The 15,572-nt window shown below is 44.7% G+C and overlaps 1 protein-coding gene across 1 annotated transcript in view; it reads left to right on the top strand.

Moving 5' to 3' along the window:
- The window catches only part of Wwox (WW domain containing oxidoreductase), a 919,511-nt gene that overhangs the window by 861,077 nt on the left and 42,862 nt on the right, over nucleotides 1-15,572 (top strand). The gene's annotated exons all lie outside the window — the stretch shown is intronic.

The following is a 15,572-nucleotide window of genomic DNA, read 5'->3' on the forward strand; positions in this document are numbered from 1 at the left end:
TGGTTGGGAGGCGACCTTGGCATATTCCTAACTAGTTCCCAAGAGGAACAAATGTGAATTGTTTATTGAAAATATTTATAGAACAATATAATATGTAGAAATATATAGAAGTCATCTTTTTTCTTTATTTCTTTCTTTTGTTTTGTTTTTCGCTGGCTGTCCTGGACTCACTTTGTAGACCAAGCTGGCCTCGAACTCATAGAGATCTGCCTGCTTCTGCCTCCCAGAGTGCTGGGATTACAGGTGTGCACCACTGCATCTGGCTAAACTTCTTTTTCCTATCTTATAGCGTTGGCACTAGTACAATATCAAGTTCACCATGGACTAATGCAAAGATCAGGTAGAAGAAAACAAGTGAAGGGGAAAAATTTGCGCCTTAAAAGTAGTCTACACAAAAATCTGTGATCACGGCTGAACATCTACTAAAAATAATGGACATTCTTCAAATCCCGAAATACTGTCAGCTGATATTGTCATCTCCATAATAAATTAGCAAAACATGGAAATTACAATTTCTAGGAACGCAGGTTGCTATTTCTTCAACAAATAGAATTTGCATATTCTTTCTGCTCCTAAACTTATCTGTTACTCCTAACAGGTACTAATGTGACTGTCTTTAAGACATAAAAAAATTTTTTTAAAGAGCAGGAAACATTTTAATTACACAGGTGGGTTTAGATTTCACACATCTAGTGGAAGGTGTTGGAAAGAAAAATGACAAATTCGTAATCATCTGAGGATTTCATAGTCAGAGTTAACAAACCAACAATTAACAAGCTATAAAAAAGAAGTGTGAATTCCACAGATGTTATTTTCTGGAAACTCTGCTTACAAAGATAATTGCTCACAGATTTGGAGGGTTAAGGCAGATACCACAGGATTGAGGTTTCAGGGGTGTGGGAGCATCTTGTGCAATCTGAAGACGATCCATGGGATGTGTGCATCTTCCCTGACATTGAGGCTTCTGTCATTTAAATATTTGTTGAAAGAAAAATAGACTAGTTATGTAAACCCCGATCTCTCTCACTCTCTCTGTGTTTCTGTGTCTCTGTATATGTCTCTCTCTTCCCTGGGTGGAGGAAGGGGAAAACAACACAAAAATCATTAGATAAGATTGCCACACCCTGAGGGATTGGACTTCAACCTGGACAAATGACACACTGGGAAACTGGTAAATTGACCGTGGACATTCTAACAAACATATTCATGGCATTTGCCCTATTGTCATTTCTGTTGCTGTGATAAACACATCATCACAGAAAGCAACTTAGGGAAGCGGGGAATAGTTTATAATTCACAGTCACAGTTCTCTTTGTAGGGAGCTGAGACAAGTCACATCATGCACGCAGAGATGCATGCATGCTCGCTCGCTTGCTTGCTTGTGCTTGGCTTTATTTCTCCAGCCTTATACAGTTCAGGACCCATTTCCCAGGAATCAAGCTTGGTAGCAGGCAGCCCCCATGCCTGTTTAATGGCAAGGGTAGGTTAGGCAGAAGCAAGTAAGACCAGTGTAAAAATATGAATAAGATTTAGAAGGGGGTGGCTATCCTTTCTATTCAAAACTTAAGTCCTCGATGCTCCCCACAGGAGACTGGGTTTTCCCACATCAGTGACTTAAGACCCCCCCCCCCCAGCTAGATAGTCCCACATTCAGACTCTCTTCCCAGGCAATGTTTGATTGTCTTAAATCAACAATTAATTTAAATATCACAGACTTTGTATTAAAGTAAAGCCAAGTCTGCAGAACACGGGGATTCTAAATACACATGACTGGACGAACTGGAAGACAAAGCAGGAAGAAGGCAAGTACGGGGTGGGGGGGGGTGTCAGATCGACGGAATCCCATCCTGGTTTAACAAGACAAACCAAAAGTAAAAAAACAAAGAGCTAAATAAAAGGGGGAAAAAATTAAAGCATTACTCAAGAGCCTGTCAAGTAATGGCCTTTAGGACATGTTTACTGGCATATCTGTCCTGCTGAAATTTCTAGGTTATGGCTTAGAAGTAGGAAGTCGCAAAGAACATATGAGTGGTGGAGGGAACAGATAGTTTGTTAACAAAGAGTACACCTTTGAACAAGGCAGAGTGTGTGTGTGTGTGTGTGTGTGTGTGTGTGTGTGTGTGTGTGTGTGTAGGGAGCGGGACAATTGGGAAAAGTTAGAACCCCAACAGCACCTGTATGGGCCAGATTGTGCCATTTGTACAGCAGGCATGTCCCCCACACATGGTCTGTTACATGTCCACAGTGCTGAGGAGAGGACTATTTAAAACACTCGTCTCGATGCCTCTCTACTCTACACTCCTGACTGTCACCATCTCAGCAGCAAGAACACTGTCTGATTTTATGAGCAGTATTGTCTCATGTCCAGGATCCTGTCTTAGAACCAGGACCCTATCAATTTGACCTCAGGTTTGTCAAGCCGGAAAGTGGCCAAACAACAGCCATAAAATCAGCAACCTTCTTTGCTTGTATGAAAGGGAAGGATCCTAGAGTTGGTCAAGAGCTGCCATGTCACGGGAAGCACACGGCACATAGTAGGACTTCAGTGAAGGCTCCTGATCTGGCAGGCAATGAAACCGGGTGTCTGGAGATTTAGGGAGCTCCACATGACCTACTCGTCCAGAGACAAGGAAACATGCCAGGAGTCAGGAGGACGCACAGAAGCCCATGGTGGAAGGAAGCAAGGGGAAAAGGTGAGATCATCATTTCTGTGTGAGAGCAGGCTGGGCTGAGTAAGCATCATCTGGGGGTCCAGGGTGTGAATACTCCCAGCAGGGCAGGAGGGATGGCTGAGTTGCTAAAAAGCTTGTGAGAGGGGAGCGCAAGGACCTTAGTTCAAGCCCCAGAACCCACATAAAAAAAGATGGGTGTAGTGGCACATGTTTGTAAGCCCAAAGCTGAAGAGGTAGAGACAGGGCTTAGATGAGTCACCTGGCACATAGTGTCACCGCCATGACTCTCCTACTGCCCCTTCGAAGACTCTGACTTTATCTTGGCCAGCAGGATCTTACTGAGGCTGACCCCTCTTGTATCTGTTTACCACCTCCAACTTGCCCGATCTTACCTGTTCAAGCCCTCTCCTAGCCCTTGCTGGTCCTCACCACACTTGTTCACCCCTCCCTGGGGACCTTTGTCATCTGCCTCCTCTGATTCTTTGTTCTATTCTTCCTGCATATTCCACACTCATGAGGATACAGCTCATGAGGATACAGAGCTTGGGTGAGTCGCCATCTGTAAAGATGCTCCCCTTGGAGTGGGGACTTGGCTCCACGGCTAACGTTTGTGCTAGCATGAGGACACCAGTTTGATCTCCTCTACCCATGGGAAGAAATTGGCATGGAGATAAGTGTTTATAATCCCAGCACTGGGGAGGTAGACGCAGAAGGACTCTGGGGCTTGTTGGCCAGTCAGCCTAGCTGAATTAGTCAGCCACAGGTTCATCTTTAAACAAACAAACAAACAAACAAACCAAGTTTCATGACAGCAAAGGAATCACAGCACCTAAATGCACATGATCACAGATATGCATGTATTAAATAAATAAATAAATAAATAAATAAATAAATAAATAAATAAATAAAATAAAGGTTTTCCTTAGCCTCCCCAGTCTAGACAAGTCAGGTATTCCAGCTTTCTGTACCGTGCTTGTTCCTCTGTGTTATTTTGTTGTTTATTCATTTGTTTCCCATCTGTATTTTTCTATTATAATTTATGTCTGGGAAAAAAACAGGGGTCTAGGCCATGGTCATAGGTCCCAAATCAGTCCCAGGTCACAGGGGGAATTCAGCACTTCCTGAAGGAGCAAATGAATGCTGGCAAACACACTTTTCATTGCTCAGTCTCTAGCTAACTCAAGAATAATTTCCTAAAGAGACTGTGAGAATTACTAAAGAAATACTGCATGGAGTCAGCCCCAGTGGGCTTCCGGGCTCAGTGTTTCTTTAATTTCATGTAAATTTCTCTAAGTAAATATTCCTTAAAAGTGAATAAAATTTTATTTCGCTTTAACAAGAGAATATAAAAGTTAAAAAGGTCACTGTAGTAATAGGCTAATCTCAATTACCAGGGCAGCCTCCGAAACCCTCCCTCCCACCTAATCTCATTCGGTGCCTACACAGCTCACCGTGTGATTTCCAACACAGCTAAATGAAATTACAAAGCAGTGTTAAATTTATTAATCATTTAATTAGCTAAATGTCCCTGCAAGTACTGGCGAGATGAATGGCATGTCATTTTCTAATGCAATTTGCCTCTCAGGCAGCCAGGGTCAGAGGGAAGCTCCTGGCATCTCAAATGAGTTTTTTATACCACACCTTCTATTAAGAGACCATCACAATACCAGAATGGTATCTGAGACTTGTCCACAGGACTTGGATGCTTAGATATTGATATAAAAACGGGCTCCCATGCTCACCTGCCTTTTGAAGAAGTGCAGGAGAGTTGATGGTGAGCCCTCTCCGCCCGCTCCCCCCCCCTTCCGCCCCCACAGAGATTGCATCTCCCTGTGTCTCCTTCGAGGGCAAATCTTTTCATATTTAACAAGCCACTGAGCAGAGCAGAGCAAAAGATAGCAGCCAGTGTTAAACGCATGCTCAATCTAGTTTTATTTCTTTAAATTTACTCAGTCGAGAAAAATTTGTGGAGTGCGAATTCCCCTCATGCTAGTGACTTTTTAATCCTCGTTGAGCCAGGATTTATTTCCCCCTGCCAGCCAGCCAGCGTTTGCTTGACATCTTGGGGTATTAAGCACGCTTGCCGTTTGAAGTCCGGGGATGGGGGGGCGGGGTGTTGTCTTCTGACAGAGTTGTGACTCTTAGCCTTCTCCCTACCCTCTGAGGAAGGTATAAGCTTTGAGAATTTGGGGGTTTGGAGTTGCTCTTGACCCATGATTGTTTCAGCTGTACACCTTGTGTGGAGTAACTGCTGCTCGTGCATCCTAGTGGTTACTGTTTACACAGAGACGCTGGCATCAGGCACAATGTAGTTTCAGTTCATCTGGAAGGCTGGGCTCGATGGGTGCCTGGGAAGGCTGTGACTATCCCACACAGGTTAGTCTGTCTGACCAAGAAGGAAACCATCAGTTCTGAGAACTTTGGCAAAAAGAGGATTTGTGTGTGTGCGCGCGCGCGCACGCGTGTGTGTGCATGTATGTGAATATATGTGTACATGTTTCTGTATGTATGTGTGCGCTCATCCAGGCCTGGGTTGAATATCAAGTATCTTCCTCGGCTTCTTTCTACCTTATTAAAAATGGAATTTGTTATTTTGTGTGTACATGTACTCCCCCCCCCACCCCCCACATGCACATGCCATGATGTACGTGTGGTACTCAGAGGACAAACTTTGGACGTTGGTTCACCCTTTCCACCTCAATGTGTGCAGGGATCGAACTCACGTCATCAGGTTTGCATTACAAGCACTCACCTGCTGAGCCTCCTTGCCAGTCCTTCACTTTACTTTTGGAACCAGGGTCTCTCACTGAACCCAGAGCTTAGCAATTTGTCTAGACTAGTTGTTGAGCAGGGCACACAGACGCTCCTGTCTCCGCCTTCCCAGCTCTAGGATAATAGCCATGTGCTGCAGCCACCGCGGTTTAACTTAAGTGCTGGGGATCCGAACTCAGACCCTCATGCTTGTATGGTAACCGCTTTCCCAACTGAGACCTCTCACCATCCCCCACAAAGGAGAGTTTTGACACACGAATGCCCCTGCTTCACGGCGCCACCATGCAGAAGCAGGGTGTTCTGAATCGAGGGTGGCACTTGGTAATGAGTCTGAGTGTGAGTTCAAGCTGATTGTTCGTTATAAACATGTAGACAAGTCACGGAGGCTCTGGGCCCTACATTTCACCATCCTCAAGGTAGGCATCACATACTAACACCCATAGTAGCTCGTTGTAAGACTGCAGCAAAAGTGAAAGGGTGTGTGGGGCAGGGCTGCCCACATCAAAAGTAAAGTAGAGGTGTGATGGACACATTTTCTGTATTTTATTTTCAAAAACAACAGCTTTGAGCCAACGCCATTTACATCTGTAGTCATTTCACCAGCTGCTTCTTACTGATCTCCAGCCCGATATTTATCTGAGCTTTGGCTTATTGGTGATGTAATGGAAATAACAATGGTGTAAATTAGAGGGAAAAGGTGTATATTTCTCTGTGTGTGCTTAGAAATGTACCTACATATACTTACATGTAAATGTAAGTGTGAATTTATTTATTTTTTGCATGTGTATGTGTTGCACATAGGTGGGTATGCTGTGTGTGTGTGTTTGTGTGTGTGTGTATGTTTACATGTATGTGGACCAAGATATGTGTATGTGTATGTATGAATGTGGAGGCCAGTGATTTACAATGTGTCTTCCTTGCCTCCCGCCCACCCCTGTGCGTGTGTGTATGTGTATGTGTGTGCGTGTGTGTGCGTGTATGTGTGTGTGCGTGCGTGTGTGTGTGTGTGTGTGTGTGTGTGTGTGTGTGTGTAAGCCAGAGGTTTACGATGTGTCTTCCTTGACTCTTCTCCACCTTACTTTTGTCTCTTACTTAAAGTCAGACTTCACCAGCTCCGCTACTCTAGCCAGCCTGCTTGCTCTAGGAACCCCATCTCAGCTCCCAAGAACTGAGATTACAGGGAGGCCACGGTTCTTGCTCAGCAGTCCTGTAGATACAGCAGATTCCGACTCTAGTCCTCACACATGCATTAAGCCCTTTATACATCCATCCATTTCCCCTGCCCTGAAAATGTGCATTTATAAGCAAACACACATACACATCATGTTCAAATACCTGTCTGCTGCGCCATCATTGCAGAGAAAGGAGAAGGTTTATCCCCTTAAAATTTGGGGGAGGTTTCTGTCCATTATGGATGTCTTAGGGTTCTAGTGCTGTGAAGAACTCTTATAAAGGAAAATGTTTAACTGGGGCTGGCTTACAGTTCAGAAGGTTTAGTCCCTTATCATTATGGTGGGAAACATGGCAGAGACATGGTGCTGGAGAAGATGCTAAGAGTTCTGTATCTTGATCCACAGGCAGCAGAAGGAGACTTTGGGCCACACTGGGTGTAGCTAGAGCATATGAGACATCAAGCCCTGCCCCCACAGCGACACACTTCCTCCAACAAGGTCACACCACCTAATAGTGCCACTCCCTTTGGGCCAAACATTCAAATACAGGAGTCTATGGGGCTGGGGGCTTTCCTAGTCAAACCACCACAATGGGCCTTGTTAAACAGGCTTTCCATGAGTGAGTGGAAGTCAATTCTAGGTGTACTTCCAGGAAAGAGAAAGAGAGGCGTCCTCACATCCTGGTGACAACATGGCATGGCGTTCCACAGCCGTGGACAAGCAGAGCTGGCTTCCAAACGTCCCTCTGCTCTTTCTGGCTAAATGGCCTGGGCTTGTTTGCCTTGCCAGGCCTTCAGTTTCCTTATGTTCAGGTGTCTGCTTCCCACCTGAGGTGGATGTGGAGATTAAATTGAAAGCCAATGGCACAAGCTTGGCCCATGGGGTAGGGCATCATCCCATGAAAACCGGTAGAGGGAGGAGATGGGTAGCAGGGAGGAAAGAGAGAAAGGAACATGAGTGGAAATGTTCCTGATAAAGTTACCACTTGTATAGTTTTCACTTAGATGCTTCTACACCCTCTTTTCTGGATTACCCCATTATTGTCTTCTTAATAAACAAATGCTAAGTCTCAACCCCCCTGCGTCCGGGTTCAAGAAAAGCGAACAAAAGCCTAGAGATATGGACTTGTCTGTGCAAAGGTGCCACAGGAAGTTGATAATGACAGGGGTCAGAAACAACACACCTCTCTCCTGTACCTGTCTTTTCTTGGGTTGCTGTAAAGCATCAGCGGTTAAGGAGTTGAACTGTTTGAACACCCATCTCTCCTCTGATCTCTTGTCGAATGATCTTGTCTGTGCACGAAAGTGCCTGGTTTGATACAATTGCATCATGGGCCAGGAAGCATTTATATTAGTCTTTGGGTCAAGGATGTAATGTTTTTCCATTCGTCCAGTAGACCATCAGTGGAAGCTTCCTACAGGAGAGTCACCGGGCTCTCAGGAAGAATTCAAGTCCTCGAAGTCCAGTTTCCTGCCTCGCCAGTTTGAGATTAGTGACGTGGAGATCCGTGGAACCCACGCAGGCTCCAGCTCTTCCCTCCCTGTTGTCTGCTGCAAGTTTGAATGCTTTGTTCAGATCCTATAACTAGTGCTGGCAATGTAGCTCAGTGGGTAAGGTGCTTGCTTCGCATGCGAAGAGCCCTGTGTTTGATCCTCAGCACTGAATAAAACCAGGCATGTTGGCATCCTCCTGTAATCCTAGATAAAGGCTGGAGGATGAGAAGTTCAAGGTCATGCTCGGTGGCATCTCAAAAATGAGACTAGCATGGAATATATGAGACCTTGTCTTAAAGAAAAGAAAACCCAAACCAAACCATTTCTCCATAAATAGTGCATTACCCCTTATCAATATCAATTGCACTGCTCTGTAGGAAGACGATGGGCAACAGTGACAATGGGCATGAGGGGACATGGGTGGTCTCAATGATCCTGGGCCTTTGAGAGAAACATCCCCTAGGATAAGGAGGGTACATTGAGGGGCAAGCCCGGGACAGAGTATCCAGCCCTCCTCTGGACCATGACTTCCATGTGAGTTCCATTTTCTTTCCTGCACTCACGACAAGCATAATGCATCCTCCTCTATCATGAATTCCCACGGGGAAGCTCAAGGACTATGACCAAGGGCATCTTGGAAATTTGCTGCTCTCTGGAGTATGCTACGGGAGCTATGAGAAGCCTGGGAGGGTCTGGCCATCCTGCGTTGATCTGTAGCTCTTCTCTCTCAGGACAACAGAGAGTGACGCAGAGGTAGCACTTTCTGCTTCCTGTTTTCCTGACTTGGGGCCTTGCCAAAATAAAATAAAATAAAAAAGTAAAACAAAAAAGTACTGTCCTTTAGTAAACATATTCATGGACCAAAGGATTACAAGTTGACATGTCCCAGAGACGTTTGCACATCAATGTTTACTACAGCGCCATTCACAATAGGTTATAGGACTAACCAGAGCAACAGAGGAATAGGTAGAAAAAAAAATGTAGTTGTGTACACAGTTGAACCTCTTTTAGCCATAAAAAAATTATGACATCTTTATGAAAGTGAATACCACTAGAGACAATCATATTAAGTGAGTCAAATCAAGTTTAGAAAGACAAATATTGTATTTATTCTTATTTGGAATTCTTAGGACTTATATAGGTGTGTAAAATAATGTATGTATATATGATGTGACAGTAGAAGTAAAAATGTCTAGAGGACAAAGGGACTAAGAGGCTAGGGGAGAGTGGCAATGTAGGAAGAATGGTGGGGATTTATAGTCAATACACAGTATGCTTATACAACACTGAAAAATAAATCCAAACATTTGTAAATACTTATGGCAGTGGTTCTCAACCCTCCCAAGGCTGCTACCCTTTAGTATAGTTTCCTGTGTTGTGGTGACCTCCTACCATAAAATTATTTCATTGCTACTTCATAACTTTACTTTTCCAACTTTCATGAACCATAATGTATGTTTGTGATATGCAGGATATCTGGTACGCCACGCCCCCCCCCCAAGGGGAATTGCTTATTGGAATAGTGAGTTATAATTTGTGCCTTAAAAACAGCACCTTGCTATAGACACAGGAAAGTTCCGTCTTTGGAATTTATTCTAACACAGAGCATGAGGCTCCAAAACCAGTGACAAGAGTTACAACATGTGCTCATGCAGTGGTCACTCTGTGCATTCTACTGAAGCTGGTATATATTCCAGGAAGACACGGGATATGCAAGCCTGGGAAAGAGAGAGAAAGAGGGAGGAAGAGAGGAAGGAAGAAAGCCAGCCCAGGGCCTGGTGAAGAAGAGATCTGAGAAAGAGGGAATAAGGAGACTGTCAGCAGAGAGATTGCAGACGTGAGCACTGGAAGCCATGGGGGCCAAGGGGGACAGTAGGTACCCAGCCAGTTCTGAGCGGGAGCTTCAGCATCTCGGAGCCGCAGCTTCCTCATTTGTTAAAGTTGGGGACTGTCATTAAAGTGCCTAGTCAGTAGAATTGCCCTAATCCCTGAGAGATATTTTGTATACAAGCAGACCTTGGACAATGCTATCAATACACTATCACCAGCTAATACAAGTTTACAGCATCACTAAAGGAAGAGAGAGGACAGGAAAGGCAAGCAAGAGGATGTGGGAAAGGAGGAGTCTGTAGAGCAGATAGGAACCCACTTAGAAGCATCTACCATCCCTTCTGCCTTCTCTAGCCCTGCCTGTATTTCCCGGCCATCTGAAGCCAGGGCTTACATACAAATAGTAGGAAGTGTCGTCTAAACACGGACTTTAGCCACGTGTATGATGGGTAGACAGGAAAGCATTCGCACATCAGTTTGCCGCATAAAAGCTTTTTCTCCGAGCAACTTTATAGGCCAGGGACTAGGCTACAAAAACTATAATACCTTTTTTTTATTTTATAGAAAAATATAAATCAATGCATTTGTGTGTCTTTTATGAGTTTGGGAACCACAACTATAGAAGCAAACCAGGATCTACACACCTCCTTTCTTTAACCCAGCTATTTTGGGGTTTTCCCCCCTATGTACTCTTTTTTTTTTTTCCTTTTATCATGTGAAATGTTTTCAACTAACTAGTTAAACCATTGAAATGGACAATATCCCCACTTCCACACTGGGTGGATTTTATAATAAGAAGTCATTCCCACCCCCACCCCTCCACAACTGCCCTTGTGCCCGCCTCTGTGACTTTGAGGTCCTCATTATTGTGGGTTTAAATGAAGGGTGTTCATTCAGGCAGGGATGGAGGATGCCACCAGGCATCAGAGCTGTTATCGGGTCCTTCTATCAGGCCAAGTGACAGGCGTCCAGAGTGGGAATGCAGAGCTCATGGCAGAGACCTCTGGCTGACACCAAAGGTGACCCCCTCACTCTCAACCTTGAAAGGGATAGTTCCCACTTTATTAAAATGAATTTCGAAAGGACCGCTCTGACAGCTGCATAATTAAATATTGGAGTGTCAGCGATAATTTATTCCACTCGCACGCGGTGGTCAGGTCCCTTTCACTAGAGGGTCAGCAGGCTCGGTGACAGAGGCAAGGAGACAAGGGACTCTGGCCCTTTGTCATTTGTGTAGCTCCAGGTCTGAAACTGGGGGACTCAAAAAAAGAAAAAAAAAAAAAAAAAAAAAAAAAAGAAAGAAAAGAAAAGAAAGAAAGAAAAAGGAAAGCAAGAAAAAGAAACAAAAACAAATCCTCACTTCACACACACACACACACACACACACACACACACACACACACACACACACACACACACACACACCCCATCCCAGAAAGGAAATGAAGTATGCATGCATACAGATGGCTTGTCATTATTCACCAGGTATAGTTCTCTGGTTCAAGCATAGGAGGATGGGTTCCTTAAGAATAATATAAAATGATGACCACAGACTTTTCATCTGTATCTATTTCAGATTCCCCAGATGCCATAGATTTCCCCGAAGTCTCAGACATTCTGCAAACGTCACCTCCTAAGGGGGTATGGGGGACCAAGGGCATCTGGATGAGAGAAGGGCAGGACATCCCTGGGTGTGACATTCTGCACAATAGTTCTAAAGCTAGGTACCCCTGTGGCCCTGCGTCATGGGCAGTCATACCAGGGTCGTGTGGGTGCCCGAGTGTTATGGAGAGATGATTGCCTATTTAAGCAGGTGTCCTGTAAACAGCGTGATCCTCAGAGCCAGACTTTCTTATGATTAACGCAACTAAATTTCCCACTGCAACCAGAGGCATATTGCTTCCTAAATGTCTATAAATACTATGAAAACAGAGCCAGAGCAAATTCAGCATAGACCTTCCTGGACGTTTATTCTTTGCAGTGTTGGTGGTTTGCTTTTTTTGTTTTTTGTTTTTTTTTTTTTTTCTGTTCTGGCTGGGGAGCAGTTGAGTTCGGTTCCGTCCTCGGCAGTTGAGAGAAGCAGTGAGTTAGTGCTTCCCCGGGTTCGCAATCCGTAAAGCTGTGCCCACAGCGGACCCACACAGAAGCACCGTGCTGGAGCATGGCCCATCATTTCTTACTTGACCCTGCCCTGTTTACTCTGGCAGGATACAGGAGCCATCCAAGCTCCGCTAGTGAGTGTATTATTTTGTCACAGGCAAGCTTGGCCACTCCGAGGCAGGCTGAACAAATTACATCTCTCAGTCGGTTGACGAACCGGGAACAGAGTTATAACTCAGTCTGAACACCGGGTCCCTAATCCATTACCTTCATAACCAAGGTCATACCAATCAACTCAATTACCAGCTCTCTCGGACATTTCCATAATGTTTTCTGCTAGTTGCTCTCCTGTGAAAATTTCTGGGTCTAAGCAAATTAATGCCGTTTTTATAACTATCTACATTTCAGGGACAGCGATCTCCTTTGGCGAGATGGCCTCCCCAGACACATAAAGAGCCTCGCTTCCCAGGGTAATATGGAGATACATATGGGGGGCGTGGTTTCCATAGACCACTCCTCATCTTGTTTATGGTGCAAACAAATTAAGGTACTCTTAGGAAAAGAAAATACATTATTGCAAAGAAATTGGTCTGAATCCCTCCAGGAAGTGGGGCGCTCAGCTCCTTCCTTCTTGATCTGAGTGAGCTGGCCGTTTCAGCTGGTACTGTTCCAGCCCTGAGCTTCCGAGATAAAGAACACACAATTTCATGAGCCCCTATTGGAGTTTATGTCCTTAGTAGTGCACCTGTGCGCTTTGTTTCCTTTCCATCCCATCCCCCTCTGAGTCTTCTTCCCTATGTTAAGAAATTCCAGGTGACATGTATTCCATTCTAGTTTTCTCTGAGGGTTCAGAACCCGCAGCACATGGGTGGCGGCAGCAGCTCACACCTTCAGAATCCTCTTATTTAAATTGCTGGACAGGCATGCGGTTAAGAGAAATTCAGTAATTAAAAGAAACGGGCCCATTTAAAACCAGCGAGCCACCAAGGCTCACAGAATCAACTGACCATTAGTATGTCACCTCCAGTACATGGTTCACACTATTAAGTAGAAAGAAAACTCTGGTGTGGTGCCGTATGCCTGGACTCTCATCACTCAAGAGGCCCAGGCAAGGGGATCAGAATTTCAGGGTCATCCTCGGCTACACAATGAGTTTGAGGCCACCTTGGGCAATGTGAAACTTCTGGACACCGTGGGACACAACAAGCTTATGGCTAGTCACTTCACTGAATAAACTATTTTGCCACACATTCATTCTTTTTTTTTAAGGCTTTATTTTTCTTTATGTTTATATATGTCTGTGTGTGAGTGTGTGCACCTGCATGTAGGAAGCTGTGGCAGCCGGAAGAGAGCGCTGACGCTCGAGTTGCAGGCAGTTGTGAGCTGCCTTGTGGCAGTGCTGGAAACCAAACCTGGGTCTTCTGAAAGAGAGACAACAGCTCAGAACCATCGAGCCATCTCCCCAGCACTGTATTCATTTCTTTTTCTTCTTGTTTATTTATTTAATACTTTACAGCCTGATCCCAGCCCCCTCCCTCCTCACCTCCCATCCCACCTTCGCACCCTTCTTCCCTTCCCCCACCCACCCCCACTTTGTATTCATTCTTTAAAGAATGAACTGGTTTTTTTTTTTTTTCCTCCAAAGAGCTCTTGAGCTAAGTACAGAATATCTAATAGATTCAACTTAGTGAAAGATTTTACTTTTATCAAAAAAAAAAAAAAAAAAAAAAAAAAAAAAAAAAAGTTATGCCTCAAACATGACCAGGGGCTGAGAATTCTACTTCCAAGTGTCTGGTGTAGAACCTATTATCCCATCTCTTCTGTAATCAGTAGCTTCTCCTAAGAGCATTGACTTTGACAGGAAGGGCACAGTGGTGGCAGGAGAGGGAGGTGGGGGGGTCTGTTTACATGTGCACCAGGCCAGAGCTAACCACCTTGCTTCTGATATCAAACTTCCCATGAGCTTTGCGTAGGCAAATTCTCACCATCTTAAACTAAGACGGAACGAAAGGCTGGCTGCCCATGTCATTGTCGCAGGGCTACTGAAGCCCAATGAGGCAGGGATGCGATTCTAACTCAGGCTACAGTGATGTGAGCAAGGCTCTGCACAAACGCCATCCCAGCAGTAAGAAGTCCAGGGCAGGAAGACAATGCTTTTGAGGCCACTCGGGGCTACATAGCTAGACCCTGTCTCACCTCCTCTTGTATCAAACAGACAAACAAAACACTTCTGGGGTTTATTTATCTTTTTTTTTTCCTATAAACACATTTAATTGATTCAGAATTTGTACAGCACAATTGTTTTAAAGTACTCAATTAAGTGGCATTTAATGAGTTCAAAGTGTTTGGGGCTTCTTTCTCTAGTTTTACAACCCTGTTATTATTCCAGAAGGAAGCACTCCATGCCCACTAAGAAATTATTCCCCATTCTCTTCTCCATACTCTTTTGCTTTCAGTCTTATGGATTTACCTGTTCTGGGCATAAAGAGAAGTATGAAATATGTGGCTGTGTCTAGATTCATTTGATTAGCATAATGTTTTGCAGATTCGTTTAAGAAGCATGTATCAGCACGTCATTCCTGTTTAGGGCTGACTAATATTCCATTGATTGGGTGTACCACATTTGGTTATCTCTGTATCCAATGATGGACATGTTTTCTTTCTGTCTGTCTGTCTTTCTTCTTCCTTCCTTCCTTTCTTCGGGTTTTGGGCTAATCTGAATGACACCGCTGTAAACACTTGGAGACAAGTCTCTGTGTGGACCTGCATTTTCATTTCTCTTGGGCATATACCTGCTGTAGAATTTCGGATTCTTACCTTAGTGCTACACTTCACTTCCTGAGAAGCTGCCAAACTGCTTCCCAGAGTGGCTAAACAGTTTTCTAGGAAGCCCGAATCTTGATACTTCTCTGTATTTTGTAGGCACTAGCCTTGTTATGTTCACTTCTGCAGGGTGGGTTAAGGAGTCACATCAGTAGCTGTAATCAAGCCCCAGGGACCTGCTCACCATACACGCACTCATGCAAGCAAAATAGCCACAGGCATCTCTAGTCCCTGTTACGTCAGGCTTTCCCCATGCCTGCCTGCCCCACTCAAACTCCACGTTACTGGGCAGTGGAGGCTGTGTGGCCTAGAACAGTGGAAGGGAGTTAGTTTATTAGACCTGCCTGGTGCTGCCTGGGCTTTCCAGCTTTTTTCCCCTCAGGAAAGGCCCTTCTATTTTGTGGAAGAGGGAGCTGATTCCCACCATCCACTCAGCTTTCCTACCATCCCAGAATTCGTTCCCATCCCAGACGAGCTCAGAATCAGCCTCTCCACGCCACTGTTTACACCTTAACATTTAACAAACCCATGTCTATGACGCGCTCCTCTAGAAAGTGAAAGATCTTCATTTATAAACTATCAGGGTTTGAAAGTTGACAGCTTATAAAGGCTGCGATCTGGGCCACGGAGCTGGTGTAAGGCTGATTAACTGAGTTTGATCCCTAGAATCCATAGCACAAGGGAGGCGAAGACTAGTGGGTCCTGAGGCA

The sequence above is a fragment of the Acomys russatus genome, chromosome 26, assembly GCF_903995435.1.
Source record: "Acomys russatus chromosome 26, mAcoRus1.1, whole genome shotgun sequence".
Lineage (NCBI taxonomy): Eukaryota > Metazoa > Chordata > Mammalia > Rodentia > Muridae > Acomys > Acomys russatus.